This window comes from Stegodyphus dumicola, chromosome X2 (assembly GCF_044657685.1).
Source record: "Stegodyphus dumicola isolate Sdum_Otavi_A_Nest chromosome X2, ASM4465768v1".
NCBI lineage: Eukaryota > Metazoa > Arthropoda > Arachnida > Araneae > Eresidae > Stegodyphus > Stegodyphus dumicola.
This window is the reverse complement of record NC_140781.1, coordinates 152,050,097-152,076,346: the sequence shown is the minus strand read 5'-3', so window position 1 is coordinate 152,076,346 and position 26,250 is coordinate 152,050,097. Positions and strand designations below refer to the sequence as shown.

The 26,250-nt window shown below is 33.1% G+C and overlaps 1 pseudogene across 11 annotated transcripts in view; it reads right to left on the bottom strand.

Moving 5' to 3' along the window:
• Positions 1–26,250, bottom strand: part of LOC118194988 (toll-like receptor Tollo pseudogene) — a 549,242-nt pseudogene that overhangs the window by 295,622 nt on the left and 227,370 nt on the right. For all 11 annotated transcript variants that reach the window (XR_015039118.1, XR_015039121.1, XR_015039127.1 and 8 more), the window contains one exon: positions 3,747–3,819. The product of XR_015039118.1 is annotated as a toll-like receptor Tollo pseudogene, transcript variant X1 (transcript). The remainder of the gene's footprint in view (positions 1–3,746; positions 3,820–26,250) is intronic.

The window sequence follows — 26,250 nt, the reverse complement described above, 5'->3', positions numbered from 1 at the left end:
CTTTGTGGAAGAATATTAAAATAATTGTTTTGTACCGCTAATGAGGTCCGACATTGATTAACTAAAAATCCGCAGTATCCGTGACGTGAGGTTGCGTCAGCCATATCGGATATGCTTCAACTTGTGCGGAATGAAATGGGTTAGACTGGATGTGTGTCACGTGACAGAAGAGTCTGGATAGAACATATGCAATACGTAACAAAAAATTTAGATGGTGAAAGTTTAGTTTGATGTATGTTAGGTAAATATATGTTGATTAAATATTTTATAACAGGACATTCCCTTTTAACTTACCCGGTAATATTACTCAGTAACTTATAGTAAATAAACTAAACGGCAAAGAATTAAATAATAGCTATTCCGATATTATTAAATAATTAACATTACTGTCGAAGCATACTAAAAAATTATATAGGGTTATTTTTTTTCAGCTTATCTTCACCATGAATGAGTTAGACTACCCCCGCCTCCAAAGAGACTTTTCTCACTCCCAATAAAGTAAGCCTTTCAAAAAAAAAAAAAAAAAAAAAAAACTGCAGAAATGCTATCTGTACTCTGTAAAATGGAAATTTTTGTTCACGAAATATGAATAATTATATCATGTAGTTCGTTTCTTGGTTAAAGAAGAAGAAAAAAAAATATTTTTTTTATTTAAATCATTACACAGAGAAATTCCTTACAGGATAGCAAAAAATATTTATTTACTGCATAATAAATCCTGTCGGTGCATGTTATTATCTTTGCTATTACATATGCGAATTCGAAACCTCTACGCACTAAAATAATTGAAAGAAAAGCGGTTCAAATTTTGTCCCGAGAAATGTTTAATCTAGTTTTTACCCACCGGCTATACAATATGGCGTTTAAAAATAAAACCAGACCTTTCTTAAAATGCGATTTTCATGCGTTGTTTACGAAATCATAAAAAATAAAGCATCGTTATAGTTGCTTTGTTAAAAGAGAATTCAGTTTACAAACTTTTTTTTTTGTTTTGTTTTGTTCTGAGGATACATTTACGGACCGAGGCATTCTACACGCTTTAAGGCTTGCCGTCAAATTTTTCAGCTCTTCGCTTAGCTATGTTTTCGGAATAAATTACTTCAAAAAATAATCATAAATAAATAAAAACACAAAGAAAGCACGAATAAAATAATAAAATATCTTAACTATATTTTAAATGAAATTGCAGAGTGGGTGGGAATGTGTTAAGGACTCGTTTAAATTTTCAGAGAATAAGCGCGCACATTATTTTCATTTTTTAGCCCATTATCAACGCATCAGAATCTAAAACAACAATTTTGTCGCTGTTTGCTGTAAACCACACATTAAAACGTGCGAATACCTTTCACAAAATAGCCCATTCTGCCATTAAATGAATACACAGCTCCAACAAGTGCATAGTTAAACTCATTTTTAATGCCTAAAAAACAGGTTTTTCGTATTTATAAAAACATATATTAACTCAAAATCTTTGGACTCTTTCCAAACTGAAAGCGCTGTTAAGTTTTCTTTTCTTAATATTTTCTTTTTTTTTTTTTTTTGAATAACCTACTCTTATGAAATATGTTGGTCCAGAAACGGATTTAAGCTCAAAAGACAACACAAAAGCGCCTTAAAAAATAAAGTGCACGTTGCATATGAAATGGTAGGATATATTAGCATCCTTTTATTTATTTTTTATTGTTGCTATTGTTGTTGTCTGGGATTCGACAGAAACAAGATAAGCTTAAAATGATGCCTAAAGATTCTCCCCCTGTGGACCATATTTGCATCCACTTTTTTCCCTTCTTTTTTTTTAAACCTAGGACGATATAAACTTCTCCTGCTTATAAATTAATAGGTTCTTAGGTTACTCGGAAATGTTTTCTTCTCAAAAGGGGGAACTCGTCGGAATTGGATTCCCCTTAACGGTACGGATTAAAAGACCCCTTAACATCTATTTGAAACAAGATTATTTTCCCCTCTCTGCATCGGGACGATTTAAACATTACTAAATCTTATTAATATTTAATAAACTCACATTAATATCTAAATTAAAAATGATGGGTCACAGGTACATAGAATAGAGTTCTAAACATAAAGGCACGAGAAGAGATTTACAGAAGAATGCGGAGGTTACGTAATTTAGGTCCTTTTCTGAAACTGTAAATACACTTTAAAAAGCTTTACGAAATTTAAATTTCATTTTTATTTTACATATGATTAATTTTTTCCTCCCTTGAACAGACTGCTAGATATTGAAATAGAAATAATACGAAAGATAAGAGCTTTCAAAACCCTGCCTTGATTGAATAACTGTTACGACTCGGTTATGCAACAGAAGAATTGATAGTGCATGCGCATTTGAAGTAAGCCAGACTATAAAATTTCGAAACGTTGCCAGAAACTATTTACTGTTCCCCCAGATGGTCTCTGGCGCCCAGTCTTTGTGCAGTTATGGAGCCGTTATATTCAGTGGCACATCCGATGAACACGAGGGAGCTGGAAAAAGTGGACCACGGTGTCATCCAACAGCAATCTTTGGTTTCAAAATGACTCTTGGCAAGCCAAGAAGATAAGAAAACAAACAGCAAAACGCTCCAACAGCTCATATTTAACGAAGGATGTTCAGTTTACCGGATAGACGAGGTGGAAGGCAACGCACCACCTGTACGCAAGGCAACCTGTAAGCAAGGTGGAAAGCAAAAATACAATGGCACTCCATCTCATAGACCCATCATAAGATTACTGAACATAGGTATTTCGATTCGTGTTCATAGGATTTTATGCCTAAATAGGGCTTTCATAATTTTCTCAGTATATGGCATAGATATAAGCCAGTTTCTATTAGAATCCCCTCCTTAAATGCATTCCTTCTTTAGGCAGTTAGTCCTAGAGTGCTTTCTCATACAAAACAAATCTAACTCAAGCCTATCCTGTTTGCCGATCTTTGCTATAAATCATATGCTGTTTGCATCAAAATAAAATTTTTCAAATAAGATAGTTCCTCCTCAACCCCGTAACGTTCCATTTTAGGATCTTTTAACACACGCATTTTTACTCGTAATTGCACGCATTATAAATTTACGTCATGAAATGATGATTCAGAAAACATAACACAGTAAAGTGTAAATAATTTCTCTTTTATTACACACGGTTCTTAAGAGCAAAATCCAAAGAACTTGAACATTTTTACTTAAGTAATTTATAAAATTAACTAAGTGATTTTTCGAAGAAAAACGGATGAAACTCTTAAGCAAATTTTAATTAATTTTATTTATTTTATGCTTGAAAACGCAATATGAAATAAGATCATAACAAATATCCCCTTTCTTGTTTTTTTTATATTTAATTTTAGATTATTTTAATATGGTTTTAATGCTTAACTTTTTATTGTCTATATGTTATTTTTATTTTTTTAAATTATTAAAACTCATTTCGACGCATTGATACATTCCAAAGACTTCATAAAGGGTGTATTATTTTATGCGATAATTTTATGCAATAATTTACCTAGATAAATAGTTCTTAAAAACAAGTTTACGAAAGTTCATGAAAATAAAATACAAATAAAAGTATGAAACTCATGAATACATGCATTCTCAAGACAATTAATTCTTTAATTACTTTTGGAAACAAAGCCAACTTTTCCAGTGAAAAAACACTAAATTTGCATACATTTTAGTAAAACTGTAAGAGAGTGGAAGATAACCATAATTTTTTTTAAAAGTTAAATTACACAACATTAAAAAGCTTAAAATTCTTACAAGTTGCACGGGTTACACATAAAAGATGTTTGCTTGAAAGAGTTGCCGTCAACATACACTGGTTCCAGATCACCTACAAAGAGAGAACCATAATGCAATTACTATTACATTCTAAGGCGAAGATTACAAAAAAGTAACATTTATGAAATAAAGGCTTTAAAATATTCCGGTATATGTTTGGTATTTTTTTTTCTCTTGGGATAACAATAGAAGGATTTTAATATTCAGCTGAATGTTTATTTTGTTTCGGTAAACTGTTTATCATTTACGAATAAGTCTAGAATTTTTGAAGCTTGGCTTGAAAGCTTATCAAGCCAAGCTTCAAAATTCCAGAGTAATCTTTTCTTATATCTCGCAAGGAAGCTTAAATATATTGAAAGATAAATGTTATGTCACACGCAAAAGCTGAGGTTTATGAAATTCGTACAAAGCTACTATACAAACATTTTAGTTATTTCTCTAAAATACGTATTTTCTCATTTTTTTTTTTTAACCGCGGCTAATATATTTATAGCTCTGTTTTTGTACAACAGCCTTAGTGTTATGAACTATAAGATCCTATTTAAGTTTCACTCCCGCAATTTTCATTTAAGAAATATAATTGCGCCTTAAATTTTCGTATGTAATGGGAAGAACAGTAACTTCACCTGCTGGCACAGTTTGTAATATTATTAGTGTGCAATTCTGCTTTCTTTAGCAATAAAGTTTTATTATTTTTCTATTTGCAGCATAAACTCTTTTTTTTTTCATAAGAAGAAAATTGGATGGTCGGATTGTGTTTGATAAGTTAAGTTGATTTATAATTTGATGTACAGAACGTAAATTTGCATTTTTAAATTTTAAAGTAATATCTGACTACAGTTTGAGTAATTCGATCTCTCGTTTTTTATTTTTATCGATCATTTTTGCTTATTTACAGGTATTTATAATATTAAATTATGTACATATATTGACAAGATTGATCACTTTGTCTAAAGTGCATATTCTTCCCTTTTAACGTACCAAAACATAGGCCATGTATTTATCATATTTATGTAGCCTTTTCGCATCGTCGTGCATTTTTAAATAGCTGATCCGTCATCATTAAATTAGTGTCGTATTTTTTCCCTCTTCTAGTATTTTAACATGTTCCCTTTTACGTTTTCCTTTTGATGCCACAAATAATGAGGAAAATAAAACAACGCGTTTCTGAAGTCTAATTTCATACAGCGGCTTTCCTTTAGTCAATGTCTCTAAAGCAGCGGTCGCCAATCGATGGTCCACTGACCACTGGTGGTTCGTGAAAACGTTTTGATGGTCCGCAGAAAAATTGGGACATTATTTATATTTTTATGAAGATTTAGTTTAAAAAATGAAGAGTAACAAAACCTATTATGGAATATGAATTATACTTTTTTTTAAAATTTTAGCTACTACTTTTAGCGAAATTCCTTCTGAATTTAGCGACTTTTTAGCCATTTTTGCAGGTGTATCTAGCGACATTTGAAAGTGAAAATGCTGCTGTTATCTGTAATAGCGCGAACTGAAATTCTCTTTCCTTTTGAATTACAACTATATGGTATTGTGGTCGTTAATAACACAGTTTGTCTCCATGTCAATAAGCATCTTGATGGATTTTTATGAGAACCATCAGCATTCTTGTTTATAATTGCATCACTGGAAGTTTCCGTTATTGTTTTTTTCTAACTGTTGATCGATGGCGCCATTGCTGAGTACGCGATGATTATTATATGTTTACAATAATTAAAAATTGGCGACATAACACTGTCAGTTTATTGATATTGCTTTGCGTTTGGCGGTGTTCTTGCTTTTCCTGAAGTTCCTTTTCAGTGATATCGAAACGTGAAGCTTTCTGTACAAGAAGGTAAGATTTTTGTACTTGTCATGTAATTTTTTAATGTGAACGAAATATGAGTAGTTTGTTGATTATTATTGCATAAATGTATTTACTTTTTTTTAAATTCATATTAGTGTTCCGCCAAATATAAAATTATATATGTAGAGGTCCATGAAGTTCTGAAGGTTGACGACCGCTGCTCTAACGGATCTACTATGAAAAAGTTTTAAAACGATAAAGAAGTGAATACAAAATTAGTTGAAACCATTCCAGTGCTAAAAAACTACACGTTGTCACGTTGATATCAGAATGGAGTTTTCACTTCTGTGTAATTGTGTATACTTCAAAACTAAATTCTTATTGTAATAGTTAATGTAAAAATATGTCTTCCATATTTGCGGTTTACACTAGTGATAGAAGTAGATACGGAAGAAGGCGTTTTTGATTAATGGCCAAAGGGGGACGTTTAGGAGCAAGCAATAAGAAATCAACTATCAAAATCTGATAGTTTAAAAAACACTTTTTAATAAAGTAGAAATAACTGGAACTTTTAAAAATCCATTTTATTTTAAAAACATTACAATCACGCAACATTACAAGAATGATATCAAAACATGCAAAAAATTCTTGATATAAGTTGCCAGGTCACGTTAATATATGCAGAGTTAATTTTCACACTCCTTAAGTTTCGAAAGTTTCGACTAAGGTTTTAAAAAGTTCGATTAAAATATAATACGCACGTTAAAATATATCAGTGTAACATTTCAAAAACAGGAGACAGATCTTTAACTACAGTGACATAAACCATGCACAAGATGCTCGCTTTTTAAACTTAATGTAGGTTCTTTCAAGTTCAACGTACAAGAATCTGTACATGTTAGGATAATTACAATAAATGAGACTTGATCACTAATACACACTCTCAAAATAGTATAATGAATTTTAATAAAACCTATTTTTCAGAAGATAAAGGCAATTCAGTGGCATTCCAACTCATTGGCCCACCAGTCACCGAGTGTGTCATATTGTCATAAGCTTTGATCATCCCACTTTCAGATATAAAATATACTATATAGAGCTTGAACTGTCTGCTATCAGCATTACTTAGGAGGGTTATGCATACATACATGCGTACATAGATATATGCACCTCACGTATTATTAATCATATGATCATGGTAGTCTATATGTACAAATAATATGGTAAAATGAAACCAGATCATTTTCGATAGATAATTCTTATAAGTTTAGGCGAAGGGATTTCTTGATAAAAGCAGTGTTTCGCAGGAATTAAATACTGGACTGTAATTTCAATTAAGCAAATATCATATTGAGTCTGAGGGAGAATTGAATTCATGCATCACATGGAATTAAATGTTTAGATAAAATAAACTATTTAGGTACAGCTACAGTAAATAATATATAGCATTAACTAATTCTTCCAGTAGTTTGCGCCTCTCATGCTTAAGTCTGGACAAGTAGATAAACAGACTATCGAAAATTATCATTTCCCTATATATATATACTATATATATATATACGCATCTGATAACAAAAAGTAAAGAGGCTCCACTATAATTACGTTGGGCATTTGTAAGCAACTGTTTAATATCGTTGTGTTTACAAATTTCGATCAAATTGATAACTCAGACTTATTCGTGAGATTTCTTTTGTAACGAAGTAATAAGAACGAACAATCAACACTGTTTAATTACAATGAATAAATTCGCTGCCTGTGTATTGTAATCACTAGAGATTAAGTTGAATTTAAAAAATGTAAGTGAGCAAGTTCTGATTTCAAAATCCTGTTAAAAATTGTCTAGATTTATATAGAAGTTAAGAGAGGCTGGGGCAACTGCGATAGAATCGGGTTCAAATCTCAAATAAGGTACTAAATAAAGCTCGAATAAAGTTGACTAATATATTCGCGTTATTCAAAGTCTGTTGATTTAAAACTCCTTTCGAAAGGTTGATGATAACGAAAAATGTATTACAAATCCTCGGATTCCATTCCTCGGAAGTTCTTAATCAAGTTTGGGATCCAGCCGATTAAGTTCACAATACCAAAGACACTGCTCAACATCTTTAGCCAATGACTGGCGCCATCACCAATTCCCCCCTGATATGCGAATGATCACAGCTTGGAGATGAATAATTAATAATAATCACATAAGTTTTCTGTTTCTGACTTTTTACAGAAAAGCAAGCCAGTAGATAGAATAATTTTCAAGTTTGTAAGCAACATGGCCTTTACCCTATTCCGATTTTACAATTTCGCTTGCAGTTTTGCCTCTGCATAATATGGAAATAAGTGAGCATTTTATTCTATTTTTATTCTATAAGGCCGAAAAAATATAATTAACTTCCATTTTTATGAAATTTTATGATTGTTATGAAAAAAAAAAAAAAAAAAAAAAAAACTTTTGGTCCAAAGCTGCCCCTTTGGACTAAAAAGGCGGCATAAAACTTTTGAAGAAACTTAAAACTACTGCTGTTACTTATGCTCACTTGTCTGACCACAACATCAGCCCAATCCCACGAAATACCTCGTGGCAAGGAGCGCTAGTTTACGCCTGTCGTTGGCAAGAGCCCTGAGCATCTTACAGGTGACAATGCAATTTTGGTCAGTTCCGCCCCCAATTTTGAAGGAGAGCACCCCGGTAGGGACGGGTCCAAGGATCTCCCACCCCTCTTCCCTTAATGCCAATCTCTCGAGAGGACATTCGTCTCGTCGCATATTTAGAGTGCCCTCATGCCACAAGGACACTTTACATTTACAAGCATTCATGCCTTCTCCGGGATCCGAACCACGGCCCTTGAGCACGGCAGTCAGCGACTCTAACCACTATACCGGTTGGGCGGCGCGCGAAGCATTATATTCAGAAATTCTGTGTCTTTGCTAAGATTTGGCTGCTTGTGAGAATTTGGAAAACATTCTTAAAAAGTCTGAACTCCATTACATTTAGTTTTTCTACAGGAAATTTATATCCTCTCCCAAAAAACCACACGAGAGAACTTTCGGCTCTCCGCTTATTCAGAGTGCCGCCTTGCCGCACCGACACTATACTTTTACAAACACCCATGCCTTCTCCGGGATTCGAACCCGGTACCTTCGGCACGGCAGTCAGCGATGCTAACCACTATACTGGTTGGGCGGCTGAAACTTAAAACTGAAAGTTTTTATACCTTATTTTGTTCATTTCTTTTAAAGTAAGTTATCAGGAGAAAACAATTATCGATCTTACTTGTAAATATAATTACTTTTAGGCAGATATATTTACTTTTAGGTAGGTATTTATTGCATGTAGGAAACAGGTCCTACCAGTATACCAACCGTATTTTTATGTCCTATTCTGCTAGGATTTTATTATATTTTACTTGAAAAATCCTATTCATACTTAGCTGATTCACGACACGTCAGACTTGCTTTTTGTTTAAGTCACAGAGATAATATCTTATATTATTAATAAATTTTACTCAACACAGCTAAACGAATCGTTCGTAATAAACGAATTTTATTTTTTTTTTATAAGGGTGGGAAGAACTTCGTTTCTATTCGCATAGATTTCAACAGATAAATTTTTTGACGATAAAATTATAAAATTGCTAAAGTATACTTTTGACTAAATTTAGCATATTTCACGTATAAACGTACCCAATGCGTTTGGCATATGATGACTTCATTATGGATTTAAAAAACATTAACTACAATTATTTAAATTATATCGATCAAAAACTATTATGCACTTGTTCAATAACCAGATAGCTTTTATAACCTTCGCTGTAGAAAGAATAGATTTTTTAGAAACCTTATTATGACCATCATATTTCTATCAGAACACTAGGAACATTTGTACCTATCTGTAATGACACATACAATTCAGAGCAAAAGCTGTGAAAAAAATCTGCATAATTTCCCCCCGGGCATTGCATCAAGACAATGTTATGTCTCTTGTTGTTTATTTAATGGAACTTTAGGGCCAGATCCCTGAGCAAGATTTATTGAGAACATTACCCATGTCAGAAGAACGACGCCTTTGAAATCGTAAACTCAGAATTAAATTACATACGTGTAGACTGATATTTCTGGTTGCAAGAAATGCATCCCATAGCAGCTATTACGAAGTTTACATGTTCCGCCTTACTAGTTCTAGCAAACAGTTCACTGTGTGTTTAATTCTCTGCTTTTATTTTATCTCAGTTAAAAAGAAAACGTCGTATAGGGTCTTATAATGAAGAGTTTTGGGAGAACACTTGCGTCACTTAAATAACAAAAAAAAAAAAAAAAAAGGTTAATTTTATTGCGTTATAGTACAAATTTCTTGTTTTGCCTTGAATGAATATCTGAAACAATTAACCATTTTTTTGCATTAAATGTAAAAGTACAATAAGCTAAATGGTCGCAGAATCAAAAATCCCAGCATGCGATTTTTAGCTTTGTATCAGAGATTTTCTTACAATTCTAATTAAACTCAATCTAAAAGAACCCAGGAAATGAATTTCGAATTACTTAAAATACGCATGTCTTAAAAGAACTTAAACCAGAAAGCGCAATGATTAAGGGTAAAAATGTGACATCTAGTAAATTCAGATACCAAAGTTAAAGTATATTAAAAATATGTCATATTTGTAACCATCACCTCTTCAAATTACCTGAAATTTTAAATCTCAATAATATTTCTATCAATTCCACAAACTATAGCCCCCGCCCAAATCAGAAAACCAATTTTTTGAATAGTATAAAGAGTTTTATCATTAGAAGCAATTACTCTCATTTAGTATATTAATAGAAAGAAGTATGGCATTATCATAGTTCTGAATACTTTCTACTGTGACCAAGAGCAAGCTGGGCAATTGATGCTGAAAGTATGAATAGTTATTCACTTATCTTATAATAATTGAAAACTGCTGCAATATGCTGGCATTTTTCAAGCATTTTAAAGCAACCGAACAAATTTATGTCTTTAGGTCTTAAGCTAAAATATAAACAGTGAACTATAAATGGCAACACGTCTATGTAAAACTGATTTTATATTTACATAACGTTTCAAAATTTATTGAGGAAACAGTTTTCACGCCATATTTGTTCAAATAAATAAGATACAAAAAATAACATAATAATTTATTGCACATTCAAGTGACTTTATATTTTGCAATTCTGAAAAAAATTTTGAAAAAGTTTCACAAAAATTAGAAGTGATCAATAGACAATACATTTTTCTAACAATAACACAAATATAAATTATTATGCAGAAGATATCCCTCCTGAACTTCAGTCCCATATCTCCTTCCTATGCTATCGGCCAAGCTATTACTTATTTTAGTCGAGAGAAGAGCTTATGCATGCGTGAACTACTTTTCCAGTTTATTAACTGTTCTTGTTAACCCTTTGACTACTATTGGGACATTATATGTCCCACTAAAAGTTTAAAAATTACTGCTGCTATTTAGAACCTCCTGAATGTTGGGCATCATATTCCAATAGCTGGAAAATCAAGACGCGACTATGCTTGTTGTACACAAATGAACATAGAGAAACGAATAAATATGAGTTGCCCAATGTGTAATGTTGGTTTATGTAAAGAATGCTTTACCCTGTACCATACGATGTAAAATCTATTTCACGTAATACACTAAAATAATAGGTGTGCTTATAGTAAATCGATCCTTACGTGTGGGACATATGTAGCCCACCATTAAACTACGGCTGGCACGGCTTGAAAACCTTTTGTCAAAAATATCCCGAATGCTAAATTTACCTTATTTATGACATATTTTCTTCACTTGGATAGAAAACGGAGTATTTTTTTTTAAATTCGGAGCAGTGGCGTAGCGAAGGGGGGGCAAGGGGGTGTATGATGCCCCGGGCGCCGCTCGCAGAGGGGCGCCAAATGGTCTCCAAACAAGATTTTCCGGAAAATTTCAGTTTTTAGTTTGATTGATTTCTGGAAAATATATTTAAAAATAATAATTTTTAAACTACAATTAATTATTAATACTAATTATTAGTAATACTAATTAATTACACATTATTAGTAATACTAATTAATTCTCAGTAAAATATTATATTCTCAGTAGTATTATATTCTCTTTAGAAATATTATATTCTCATTGTATATAATATTATATTATTATTAATAAATATATCAACTTATCTATAATACATATAAAACTTTTAATTGTTTAAAATTGTACTTTTTTAAAAACAGTTGTATGCAGAATAAATAATAACGTTTAATAATTCTAGATCATCATATGTCTGCTTTTTTCGCCGGCACAGATATATTTGTAGCGGTTTGCTACATCATTGACAAATAATTGCCTCTCAAAAATACTCCAAAGTCAATAACGATTTATTAAAGAACTCAAGTTGTTTAATAAAACACATTTATTAGACGTAAGCACATCGAAACTCAATATGTGCATCTTTAAATATCACAAAAAAGATGCATTTTCTTCTTACAACTCAAGAAATCTGATGTGCACACCACGACTTCCTTGTACGGAATATTAAATTATGCGCATTTTTTCTTGCATTTCATTTAAACTTATTGGATTTAATTCAATCTACTTCGCCTACAGCACATAAACCGCAATAGAATAAATGCATTCTTTAAAATTCACTCTAGTATTTGTTTACCATAGCGAAACTCTGGCGCTAGATTCACATAACAGTATTTTGTTTCGTTCATATTATAACTCATAATGCACAAAATTTATATCATTTAAAGAATAGAATTATCTAATCGTTGCCACATGTTCTATTCAAATACTATAATAAAGCTAGGATGATGTATAAAAGAAATTAAGCAAACAAAACAAAAAAGAAACAGTTTTTCACAGACGATTGAGTATTTCTCATTCAGTTAATTCAGTTCTCGCCTCGCGAGAAGGCAAAAATAGATAAAATCTCAAAATATCTATATTAAAAATTACGAAGTAAATCTTAAACACTTATTTCCTCGAAAACATTTCGGAAAGGATTAAGCATGATTTAATTGGCAATAATAAATGAAGGCGTTATCTTTGTTGTTGCGAAGCTAAGTTTCTCTAGATAGGCAGCAAATCCACTAGTCTGCTGTTTCAAATGTAAATAATCAATGGCCGCTATAAAAAAAAAAAAAAAAAAAAAAAAATGGCTTAGCGGCACTTAAACAACTTAAAAATTGTTGATAATTCTAAAAATATTGCATACAGATTTACTAAAGGCATAAAAACCTTAACCGGAAGATAAAAACAACATAATTCAATCATTTTTAAAGCAAAAAATGTACAATTTACAAACATATAAGAGTAAAGAAACTGAGATCACTGAGGCGAGTAACAGAGTGGATATATATATAAATATATTTATATACGTTTGGTGCGGCCGATTGCAACCAAAATACGAGGTGCACATTTACATGTTACAGCAGTCCTATATACAAAATTTCAAGGTTCTTAGGCTACTCGTTTTTGAGTTATGCGAGATACATACGTACATACGTTCGTACAGACGCCACGAAAAATTCTCTTCAGAATTTATTTTAAAGCAGTTTTATAATTTTTTTGGAAGAAACGAGTCTTTTATTCTGTCCTTACGTACAGATATCATGCAAAAACATCATTAAATTGCATTCGATAGCGGTCAAAATGGATATTTTCGTTGAAATATGCTGCCTGAAACTTTTCGCGATTACAATACTTCCTTTTTACTTCATACAAGGAAGTAAAAAGAATAGAATAGACTTAGGTATTTTGTTGTTGCCAGAACCTAACTACTAAAAAATCGCGCAGTTACAAACAAGTCAAAAAATGAAATTCAGCACGCATTATTCAAAGATAAAAATAAAATATACACAAAATAATAACTTACGTCGGTAAATATTTGAAAGATACAATTTTTCACAAACATAAACATTATTTTTCTGCTTTAAGAATGATTTTACACTACTAATTTTGAAAGAAATACAATTTTTTATTCACCTTTTACAAACGTTCTTTTTTAAACGACATCATTCTACGATTATTTTCGTTTCTTACGGTTGCCACTCACAGTCTGCATAAAGTTGTACGAAAAAACGATTATATATGGTTTGTAGAGGCTACACAATTCCCAATCCAATGCTAATGTAGTTAGGTAATGATTATTCTTAATATGTTTTTTTATCTCAGATTCAGCGTTTTATTTTTATTTGCATTATCTTCTTATTACGAAGATATTCTATACAATATATTACTGTAAGTGTTCTTTTTTTTTGAGGGGGCGCCAAAAAGTATTTTGCCCCGGGCGCCAGTTATGCTCGCTACGCCACTGATTCGGAGTGAAAGGGTTAAGAACACAAAAATTTAATTGAACTGAGGTTTGATGATCAAGTTGGCCAGTTCTTGCTAAAATGTGCATCTCCAAATATTGATTGGTTATTGATTATAACTGCTATATATGATTCGGCATTACCATAAATTAAAATAACATGCATATGCTGTTACATACTGATCCCCGATACACCAGAGCATTCAGTGGTCCAGTAAGGACACTTGGAAGAAAGTGTGGGTCCTCAAGAGATTCTCGCCTAAACTAGAAACATCAGATAAGAGAGACTTTTTCCCTTTTGAAAATACTGTTCTGGTTGTATCATGTTCTTTACACTCTCCAGACGTGACATGTCAAGAGTCACAGTGTAGAGAACACCCAGATTCGTCTGTGTGAATATTACTTAGCTCCAGGGTGAATGTTACTGTGAGACTAACGTAGTCGAGCTTCCTTGTTTTTATGACTTAATGCAATACACACAAAAGCTGTACTGGTAAACAGTCATTGTAACTAAAGCCTTCTTTTCCCACTAGAAAAAAAAATATGTCTTGTTATAAAATGATCGATAGCAAGCTGTTGCAAGGGGGAATGTAATCAGTGGGCGACGTCTTGAAGCTGTACTCGCTAAGAAATTTACTGGATAGTCTGTTGATGATACTGCTAGTAATATTAAACAGTATTGTAAAAACATGCGACTGATCCGTTCTTGTTCAGGCAACTAATGCATGAAGTAAATGATTTCTCCGAGATATTATGTGGAATATTTCATACATAAAATTTCTATATCTGCTAAGACCTCTTTGAAACTGGCAGTTTGTTATTTCATTATTTGGATTCTACTGCTAAAAACCTACGCTGCAAAAAAATTTCTCCTTCTTTACAACTTGTATTCGTGGTGGATTTGGAAGCTAGGAACCTTAAGGTTTGGAGTTCGAATCCCGACCAAGGCGTCTCTTGTTTCCTCGCGTTTCTTTCTCCAAATATTTTCAATAGTCACTCACAAATGTCGCATGAAATATGGTAGATAATAATAATTCGTCCCCGTCCAAGATTTCCACCTCTCCAATCGCCCGTTTAGTATGGGAGAATGTAAGGAATCTTCTCCTTCCTTAGCGTTTGTCCTCGTGAAGTTAGTAAATTAACTGGAAGCACGTCCGCCTGGCAGTCTGATGATCCGAAGTGCGAATCCCCGCGAGGGCATCGCTGATTTTTCAGGTTTACTGCTTTAAAAAAATAATGACTCTTCACTGTACTTTTAAAAATGAGATGTATTCTCCAATAACGTAAATGATCTCAGTTTGCGTCAATGTACTTACTATTAACTGTATTTCAAGCTCTTATTTTTGAATGTAATGAAGGAAGATCCGCTTATCCTTACTTTTGAATGACAGCTTATAACTTGTTATAACAGCTTTTTCTTTTCTGGAAAGGAAATTTTGTGCGAAATGTTTCGTCGGAAATGCCAATAGCTGCATATGACACGCTTCGCTGATAGAAAAAAAAATCTGACTTTAAAAAGTAATAATCATGGGGAGGTATAGGTGAAAGAGAAATATTTGTTGAACAAATACGATATGCGCCGAGTTCTGTATAAAATTAAAGAGGGTTTTTTAATTTTTACTGGATTAATTAACAATTATTACATGGTAAGCAATTTTTAAGCGCTTAAGCTTGCTTTCTTAGCTTTTATAAAAGGTGTATCAGACACAAAATAGTCAAAGTAAACTTACATTTTTTTCTATTTCATTCCAGTCTTCAGTTAAATAAAGTTAGCTATTATTATTTCCTTATTCCTCGGGCCAACATTAAGATTTGCTTGCGAATGCCATCTTCTTAATGAATAAAGGGTTACAAGCTTCCGGATATCAGCCATTTCGCCGATCTTGTCTAAAGGTTCTCACTAATTGCATTAATACGCCGTAAAATATGTAATTAGACTTTTATAATTCAACTTAAATGTACCAACATATCTGGCGCGAGAGCTGATGACCAAACTTAATGATCCCGATTTGCTCTCAAGCCCATGTGTTTCGAAATCAATTACGCTTCTCCAGAGTGTAATGGAGATTAAAGAAAAAAGACGAAGACCCGAGCTAATGACCTCAAATGATTCTGCTAAAACATGTTTTAAAATTAATTGAGTAGCTTCATTCAGAGTGAGAAGAAAACGTATCAGAATATTTTGAACGGAGGAAGTCGTTCTCCTGCAAACTACGACTAATGTCTGCATATTAATATCGACAAAAATATCACATTGGAGCCGCTTAGTTGCCTTTAAGGTACCTTTATAAATCTTTTAAATTAAAAAAAGTTTACATTTATTTAAAGTGTAAACAAGATGTTTTATAACACTATTCATTTGGGATCCTGCAAGGTTTATTCGCGTACAACAGCTGTTCATTCTGATGAGTATAAGAGCTAAGCTACTTCCGCTTTATGATCACTAAACTTGTGAAACATTACATTAATTCACTGGATATTTCACATCCTCAGTACATCAAGAACTCATTAATAATACTGTTTAACATTCTCCAAAGTCTCGCTGACTGTTACTTAGCTCTCTAAGCATATTTACCATAGTTTAGTGGTTAAAAGTGTTAATTAAAATTGTTTACAGTTTCTTTAATGGTTAAAGTATGCGTTTGTAGTACTATTATCAAATGCTTTTTTGGTCATTTCTAGGTTTTTCTGTTTCGATTAGATAATTTTGTTTCTCATTTATTTCCTTTCTGTATTAGTCTACTGAATTCTGACTTATATTTTTAACTTAACCTTTAAAAGACATAACCTTTAAAATGGATGAATAAAGCGAAAAAAGACATACATCGTACCAACAGTAGTTTATTCTGTGTAAAACTCTAACAATAAGTAAGGCCATGAAATCTCACCCAGGGTTACAGTAAATTTATTTTATATATGCACTGTCTTTCACTTTTATACTACAATGTGACCTACACTTAGATTTTGCCTAGTATTTGAAAAATTGAGTTGCAGATTGTTTTTTCAGTGATAAATCCTCCCCAGGTCTAGCTGAAAAGTGCAGTAAAATATTCATAGAAATCGGGGGAGGTTTTTTTTGTTTATTCTCTAAAAATATATCAGCAGACTTCTTGATATACTATATATTGTGTATATATGTCGATTCTATTGTCTGCACGCCCTTGTTACGGCAACAACGCTTTCAACATTCCTTCTAGCCTTTAGCCGTGATTTTGAGTCCTTATTGAGTAGTTAATATTTTCTCGGGAAAACTTATTACACGTTTCCATTACGAAATTGATATATAGAAATTACAAAATTTGAAAATGCAATATGGCTGATCTGAAATGAAAATAGCACTAAAACAGAATAAAAAAATACCATTGTCTACCTATATGAAAAAGAATACTTCATTCTACCTAAAATATAGAAAAGTTGACCAAAATGCCCAAACTCTATGGAGCTAATTAATTAGGCAACAACTAATCAGTTTTTGTTTCATTGCGATGTTCCTGTTTACGGAAGTATTTGAAAGTAATACATAAGGTAAAAAAATTCTACTTCTTCATTCAGTAAAACCTATTAAAACAGATGTTATATAGAATAGTTTTGATAATTCAGTCAGTCTTCTTATGTCTTAAAACTCTGAATAAACAAGAATTCACTGCGTGCGTGTATGTGCTTACGTGCAGACGGAGAAAGTATTTTACTGACTATTAACCAATCAAGAGAATTATTTCTTTCGGTAATTTCTGCGTATTGGTTTCTAGGATTCGAGTGCGTACTCATTTATCCTATAATATCACACTAAATTTATTTTTGATATCGAATAAGTACATGCACTGAAGATGCAAATTGTATAGTAGTCTTTATATTAATTAAATATACGTCTGACTGATAGTAACAGTTCAGAAATAAATTTTGTTTGATGAAACCTCTGAGAAACGGAATTACAAGTTAATAATAAACCCCATTATCGATTCATTTTCGAAATCACTTAAATAACATTTTTTCATTTTACAGCTCTCCAGTATTCCACTGTTGCACAGCTGTAACATGAAAAAATATTATTAAAGGGTCTTCAAAATGAATCGATAATTAAGTTTTCTGTTAACTTGTTTCAGTACAGTAAATCTTACAGAATGTCCTAAGACAAATGTGTCCAGATTACTAATAGAAAGGTGCAAAAAGCGAAACACCAGCATCAAGAGATCTGTCTACATATGAAAACATATGGTCCATGACTAAGGAGAACTTCGACTACATGAGATTTTATAAAAATAGATGAACTGTGGGCTGGATTCGCAAAATACTGTGTAGCTCATTAGCGGACACTAGAAGAAATTTTTTTAACACAACACGCCGTCCCTAATTGGCTTTTACAGCAAATGATCTATTAGAGTCCAACTCATCTAACACAGATAACATAGAAACCAAACATTTTATCTACAGTGAGAACAGGTCACCAAAACTGGATCTAAGATGATTAGAAATAGCTACTAGGTTCGACAAAATTAAAGTTTCAGTTCACATGTAAATCGGTGTTGGTGTATTTAATTACGGCAAAGCATACGGGGGCTATTTGCCTAAGGGGAGGGATGCCTTCGTGGAGGCCTTCCTAAGGGAAACTGGCTCGTATACACGTTACACATGGAGAAAACCACGAAAATGCCCATGCAGCCAGGCCGTTCGCGGGATTCGAACCTCGGACCGAACTACCAGTGTTCAGCGACTTTACCGCTCGGCCGCTGGTGGGCCCACATGTAAACCGGAGAGCGAGAATATGGAGAAAAGAATAGGAAGTAATGTACCACAGAGCTGGCTAGTGTCATAGTTAGTAGTTCAAGTTAGTAGATATGATGTAATGCTATGATTTGGGATCAACAGAGTAGCGCTTAAATATTAAAAATTTCTTGGTGCTCGTTTTTCGCTTGACCAGCGTTAGTGAAGATCAGACAAGAACCCCTACATGTTGATAGACTTCCATTAAGGAAAGCCCGAATCTATAAGGGTAATGTTCCATGCCATAAGGCTTTAAACTGTTACACAAAGCTGTAAGGAGCATGGTTTGGATTGGTTTATTTAACTATGGCAAATTACTCGAGGGTTATCTGCCTAGTTGTACGAAGCATGATAGTTACTTGAAAAAGTTAGAAAAATTCTTGAATCTCAACTCTTAATATATACAGGGGGTATGGGATTTGATGTAAACAGCTGTTTACAACGAAGAGGATTCCGTTAACGGATGTCTTCACGTCATCTAGATTGAAAACGCTTACACAAGAGCATCGTAACATATTTCTTCCATGTCATCGCTCAGGGTGTATTTAGGTGAAATTTCTTAAATTTGCTACTCCATTTTAAGAAAAATGACATTTCCATAAACCTGAGAGCTGATCAGCAGTAAAATTAGTGCCGGCTGTCTGACTATACTGAAAGGGATGTCCAAACTATCATTATTATCTTTAGAACTATCGGGGATTACTATAATCCTATTTCTATGGAAGTAGTAATTCCGTGAATGTTATGAATGTTATAAATTCTAGTGCTAAATCTTCCTTTATAAATTTCATAGTAATTTCTTTAAAATGGCCTCATTAATTTATTTTAAGAGATAACATTCTGTGAAAGTTTTACAGATATTGAACTTTTAAAGCAAAGTGGTGCTTCATCGGCGTTTCTTACAGACTGACAACTTAATAAAAAAAAAAGCACGTGCGCGGAGAACAGACAGACGTTGAGCGATTTTCAAGTCTTCAAATTCCAGATAAGCTAAATTTGCTTGCTCATTTCGCAATGATTCAGATTAATTGACAGGTGAGGATGTAGACACTTAAGTACACTGAACTTCAGCAGAAAAGAGTCAAACGAATGTCTCAACGGAGGTTATGACTGTATCAGAAACTTATTTATAAAGGCCCTCAAACAATAAAGAATTCAAATCAATGCATAGATGAAAACACACATCCTAGTTATTGGTAGATACTGGTCGAGTGGGTAAGAACTGCGGCATCATGTTTGAGTTTCGCAAACAAGTTTTATTTCATTTACATCTTTACTTTTGCCCCGTTTCGTCGCGAGAGTCGCTCATTCCAGAATTTATGTAGATTTGAGTAGCAGGCAATTCTACTATATACTAGTTAGACGAATAGCGTATAACCGAGGTGTATCAGAGTTTTCGCATTTAAACTGACACTACATGCAGCGAAAGTTCTCTCCTCGCGAGTAATCGCTGTCTCACGTTAGATTGAAAGTCACAAGATAGATTTGGTTTGGTTAAGTTAGAATTTTGAGTCATGGTTAGCGGTCTTTCTTGTATCCTTACCTTATCCTAGGTCTTTCTTGTATCTTATGATAAGTTAGACACTATAATTAATATATTAGTTTTCGGAAACACTTGCGTTCTCATTCAGATCCAGCGAACTGGTACCTTTGTACTGCGTTATTTTAATTTAACCCTCACAAAAGAGATTGCATATAATACATTTAAAGCATCTCTGTCTTCTAGGTTACTTTATGAGCTTAATTATTTTAGCGGTGCTAACTCACCCACAAAATCAAAGTAACGCCTAGTTTAACTTGTAAGGGAACCAGTTGAGATTACTTAAGCCCCAGACTGGTGTTACAGACCACTGAATAAGGGTAATTCATGCAGTTGGAATTGGTTTGCTTAGCGGGGAAGTCATGGTTTTCGCAATATAGAGCCAATTTCCCTTCGAAAGTCCTCTACGAAGGCATTCATCTTTTTAGGCATATAAACCTCGTGATATTTACTCTACACAATAAAGTAAACTTTTCTCAATCGCAGATACTTAAGACGAATGCAAACGAAATTCTCGCATACCAAGTTTCTTTTCTAAGACGTCGGAACTACAGCAGTGTATTTTTCTCCATTGCAAACAAATTAAATAGAAGCAGCTACAGTTATTTTTAAGAGTCCACTTTAACAGCTACATATAAAACGTAGCAACATTTGTATAATCTTGCTCTAGATACATAATCCTTGTGAAGAATGTGACATATTCATCCTCCAAAATCTACGATTTTAACAGAAAAAAAAAATGACCACTTTCAAGTCTTTATGCACAACTCTTAAGAAGCTTCACTCTTAAAGAATTAAAAAAACACTTTTCATGGTATATATCTTCATATAATGTCCTAATTAGAATCGCGAATTAAAAATATTGCCACAGAAATCTGCAACGACTGCCGAAATACTATGTCATTCACAAATTATTAGCTTAATATAAATATTAATTATGAGTCTGCGAGATGCGAAGACCACTGTCTGAATATCAGTTAAGTATTCCCCATTTGTATTTTACCAGCAGCTGTCACACGTATTTAGCGGGAAAGAAAAGAGTAATGGAGGCGCTCGTAGTCGCGTGATTTCAGTTAACTTGTTCTAGGAAAGCGACACGATGGTAAAGCGTTATTTTAGCCCCCGCCCTCCCTTTCCGTCCGCTTTCTCCACCTATTTAATAGGCTGCTTCCGTATTCTCGATGTAACGAAGCAGAAACCGCATATGCAAACGAAGTCGCGAAAGTGACAACAAACATTCTCTAAGAAAATTAAGGAACAAAGGTGGTCATTAGAAGGCGAGTGAGGGACGTGACCGCGGTAACTAATGCCCTTCGACCGCGGTCATGGCGACCTTATCGGCGGTGCATCGAGTGCGATTTGCATTCGGAATTGACTTTATTTCGCGTTAACAAGGTAGATATTTCCAGACAGTCGAAGGTAATCGAAGTTTCCCGAAAGTTGATGGACACGTCAGCGGATTTCGCCGATTTGTATAATGGGTAACTTCTCATTTCCCTCACTCCCGTTGCAAAATGGACCTCGGAATAAAAGTCACGCGCTAGTGCCATAAAACATTGCCGGTTCTTTGCATTGGTCGAAAATATTTTTTGCTGATTTTAGCAGTGGAAGGGCCAGAAACAGAACAATGGATTTAGTAACAAAAACGAATATTTTAAGCGATGCTTTCTTTTCGACTCAAACGATCGAAATGGTTAAGAGAAGCATGTATGTATGCAGGCTATTAACTTGATTTGGTTTGGTTTGGTGTCTTTGATTACGGCACAGCACAAGAGGGCTATCTGCCTAATGGGAGGGATGGTTTCATGCAGGACTTTAAACCAAGAAAACGCCCATGCAGCCAGCCCGTTCGTCGGGATTCGAACCATGGACCGAATTACCTGTATTCAGCGACTTTAGCCGCTCGGCCGCTGGTGGGCCGCAAGCAATTAACATCTAAGATCAATAGGGGTACATTCTCTCTTTCTCCTATACTAAATATTAAGTTAAAATAAATGTAAAAAATAACTACAATTAATGTTGTTATTCGAAATCAATCTGGGCTAAATTAAAATGAAAGATTAAATCAGAAAACTATGCATAAATACAGATATAATAAAAATACATAAATACAGATATAAATCACCACTGACAGAACAATTAAGACCGCTGAATACTGGAAGTTGATCCCAGGCGAACGGGCTGGCTGCATGGTTGATTTTCCCCAAATGTAACATGAATATAAGCCATTTTCCTTAAAAACTCCTCCACGAAGGCTTTTCTCCTCTTACGCAGATAAACCTAATTTTCTTTGCCATAACTAACCAAATCAAAGCACAAGAACTAGTTCTCTATATAGTCATCAAAGTTCGATGCTTTTCATTACACACATGACACATTTAAAAGATAAGTGGAGGTGTAGGCTTAAAAATCTCCGCGCAATAAAAATGCCCATGTCCGACTCCCTAAAAACTATTAATGATGCAGATGATAAGAACTAGAAAACAGCGGCGAATAATTTCTACATAATAATAAAAGTTCAATAGTTTGACTAATTTATTTAAATGGGACCTTACGAGAACCCCTATGCACAATTATACCTTTTGATTCCATTAGAAAAAAAATTATTTTTAAACTTCGCAGTTTTGATCGATTATTGTACGTATTGTTTTCATCAAAACCAGGAAAGGAAGTTCAAAATAAATCTATTCGCATCGGTCGATTCTTAAGCAACTTGGACTTAAATCAGTGCATGTAAGCGAATTATTCGTATCCATGTTAAAATGCTTACATTTAAGCTACTCTCTGATTTCTTTCCAGAATTTTTTAAATTAATATTATTTCTTAGAAATGACAAATAGTTTTAAATGACTTAAAAGTTTTTCAATACAAGTACTGCAGGGATAACAAATTGCAAAACCTCTCCCCTCCCTAATCTTCTACTAATGCTCCAAGTATGGACAAGATATAGTAAATAAAGAGTTTTTGGAAATACCTGTTACATTGCACTCACTGTCTAAGTACAGGAGGACAAAGTTTATGTGTATAAACATTTTCAGTTCGTTCTTTACCGGTGGCAATTATATGAAATACATAACGACGATTTCTGGATTGATTATGGAGCATTATCATGACAGATTGCTCAAAAATATTAACTTTAATAAGAGAGAATTAAGAGAAAAAATATGTTAAAGAAAACTTGAATTTTTCTTAACTTACGGAGAAAAATTTAAATAAATACTAGAACTTTTTTTTTTTTTTTTTTTTTTTTTTTTGTAAAAGTGCGAATGATGAGGTTAACATCTGATGTCTTCGGTATATGAGCATTTTCATTTTCACAATAAATGACATAATTTTTTTTTCAGAAGTATTTTATGACAGTTGTTTTATGAACGAAGATTGATAAACATGCTTAGATGTTTTTGAATAGACGAGTCTAAAGTTTTAATTTTCTGGTATATTTGCAAGACACTCAACTAAAATCTTACACAAATTAAGCTAAAGTAGTTTAGTAATCTGAGAATCAAATTTTAAAGAATACTAAATTATTTAATTAAAAATGTTTCCAATGCAAAATGAAATGGTCTTTGCTATTAATATTTTATATTGGTGGAAAAAACCATAGCAGTACCTTTATTAATCAGTAGCTATTAAAATATTGATGTGTTGCGAGAAAGAAGAGTACATTTTCCAAATCTTATTTTTTTTAAATTAAAACTTATATGCATAAATATGTTTTAGGTAGTTTCTTTGGAAGTTAAAAAAATTGTTAGAAAAAGCAATAAAAGCAATTCCGTTTACAGAAATAAAAGAAGCTCATTTAAAACAGTTCTTCCGGGAAGTTTACAGAATATGTATTGTTAAACAACATCCATTTTATGGCGAGTGAAGTAAATATGCACACTTAGAATATTCATATTTCTCACATAAAATATAGCCTTCGCAGCAGTTTGCATGCAGACTTAGCATACAAGATGCGCCCACAAAGTAACCGGACAAATTAAAAGACCAAATGATAAAATAAAAAAGGGAAACAATAACTGTCAGTTTAGAAAGAATGACATCTCAGTTCTTGTTAAAGCTAATTCTTGTCAAGTTTAAACTGGTTATTTCGTTGTTTGCATATCAAAACGCAGGAGTCATTTTCATTTACAGAGAAAACATGATACACAAAAAGAACAAAAAAACAAAATTGTAAGATTAACAACGTTTTAACATTAAATTTTGTTACAAATTAAGTAAATTTGCTATAGATACGTTAGAGATGATTCGAAAAGTATATGGTAATCCATCATTATCAAGAACATAAGTCTGAGTTGTACAACGACTTTTAAATGTAGGCTCGAAAGCGTTGAAGAGGAACTAAAGGTAGTAAGCCCTTCAACTTTAAAGAATTGAGAAAAATGTGGAGAAAATTCATTCTTTGGCAAAACTTCATAGACGCATAACTCAGCAAACTTGGGATAAGCAAAGAAAGGTCTATGTTAATTTTAATTGAAAATCTGAAAATAAGGAAAGTTTGTGCTAGATCTGTGACTTAGATTTTGACAGAACAGCAAAAAGAAGACAGAAAAGCTTGATGTGAAGATTTTATGACCACTGCGAGACAGAAAGGCAATTGTTGTAAGTATATTATAGCAAGAGATGAGACGTATACAATAATGACCCTGGAACAAAAAGACAAAAAAAAAAAAAAAAAAAAAAAAAAAAAAATTAGAAATGCTCGTCTTCTTTCATACAACAACAAAAGAGCACGACGGATGTCGAAATCTCAAAGACTACGCTGAATGCTGATTGCATTTTTTGATTACAAAGAACTTATTCACCGTGAATTTGTGCCTGATAATCAATTAATTAATCAATTTTTTTACAAGGAAATGCTTTTTCGATTAAAAAACAGGGTAAGGCGAGTTAGGAAGGAACATTTTGATTTTGAGCAATGGTTTCGTTTCCACAATAATGCTAAGCTGCTTTCAGCATTTACTGCACAACAATACCTTGCTACGCATTCAACTGCAGCGATAAATCACCCTCATATTCTCCCGACTTATCGCCAGCTGACTTTCCCCCCCCCAAGCTTAAGATGACCATGAAAGGTCAGAGATTTAAAACCGTCTCGTATATTAAATTATATGTTTTTGCGCACTATTAGTTCCAACGCATATAAACAGTGTTTCGATGACCTGAAGAAATGTCGGAAAAATTGTATAGACTCCTCTGATGATTATTTTGAAGGAGATAAATTTATTTGTAGGTTTGTAATCTTTTCCTTGTTTGTAATCTTTTCCTTATTTATAGTAACTAGTAACAAAAATGTAACATTTCAAGTGCATTTATGCGTTTAACTGATTCCTGTTTGCTTCTGAATTGGTTTGGTAATATCGGTAATTCGTAAATTCTTTTATCAGAATTGATATAAGGTCAATACTTGAAAAGAATTTTGTCAAAATTTTTGAGATTATTCATTTAAAAATACTGTGATGTTCATTTAATTATCTGTCCTTTTTTATACCAATAAATAAACTGCATATTCGTTAAATTTCAACATTTGCATAACGATTAGCTTTACGCACTTAACCCTTCCCATTGTTTAATTTTACACTTATAATTTAGTGAATAATCCCCAGAAATCTTCTTTCTATAAATTCTAAAAGAACGTGTAACGAAATATCCTCTACTAAAACAAGTGTCAATCATCAGGATTCCCGGCTGCCATTAAGAGAACCCCTTAACCTTTGGCACAGATAGACAGTTTGTGAAGGATGTGTAGGGAAGTATGAAATAACTGATGATGTTTGCTCATGCCATTTACCACAGTTTCTCCAGTTCCTGCTGATTTCTTAAGACGCTAGTTTTCGAAAATTTTTTGCGAGGAATGTTGGCAAAGGTTCAGGTTCAGGACTAGAATTCTTTAGTTCCGTAAATAAGTGGTGTTCTCAACTGCTTAATTCGAAGCTGGAATTTAGCTGATCAAGCATTATTTTTAACGTAAATTCTATTAAAAAAATTAAAGTTTAAGATGATTATTCAGTTCACTTTTCTACATCTCTACAAAGTTTTAAAGACAGAATCTTCCGACAATTATACGCATTCAC